Source organism: Opisthorchis viverrini (genome assembly GCF_000715545.1).
Source record: "Opisthorchis viverrini unplaced genomic scaffold opera_v5_182, whole genome shotgun sequence".
NCBI classification, from domain to species: Eukaryota; Metazoa; Platyhelminthes; class Trematoda; order Opisthorchiida; family Opisthorchiidae; genus Opisthorchis; species Opisthorchis viverrini.
The window spans coordinates 26,641-27,310 of NW_008751838.1; positions in this window are offsets into that span (position 1 = coordinate 26,641).

The following is a 670-nucleotide window of genomic DNA, read 5'->3' on the forward strand; positions in this document are numbered from 1 at the left end:
CCTTATACATAGACATTCTACACTATGAAGTGGCAAGTCTGAAAATGCCGTAGATTTCGAGAAATCAATCTCATCGTGCGAATAGCCAGCGGCGAAGCAAGCGGCTGTCAGACCTTGTTGTGGTTCAGTGGCTGCAGTTGTAGCACTGTACTAAAAGTTCTCGATATTGGGTAACTAGATCTCCAGTACAAGAAGCCACATTACAAAGTTTAAATTAATCAGACTCGATCCTGGATGCAACTTGAAAAAATGGAGAGATTATGAGAAAATCCTTACTGTATCTTCAGCAAGTATTGGTAAGACAGTGGTGCATTCGGACAGCAAGAAGGCAGATGTTGTCTTCGAGAACGGGACAAAGCATCCCCATGCGTGATTCACTACCTTGGAAGTTTGGCCAGCAGTCATCTTCGTGGCAGATCGTATGACTTCTTCAGTAATGGTTAGGTTCTTCTTCTCTCCTGCGTAGACAACTTGATTGGCACATTCAGAAACCAGTCCGAAGTAGACACCTTTTGGTACGCGGAACGCCATGAGGGCATCAAAGTACAATTTCCATCGAAGCATCTAAAATAGATAATTTGATTCTGCTGCATAGTGCGTCCTGTTTCTGTCACCTATACTTTTACTTAACAAATGACTGACTGACTGTCAGCTTTATGGTTTTGACCCC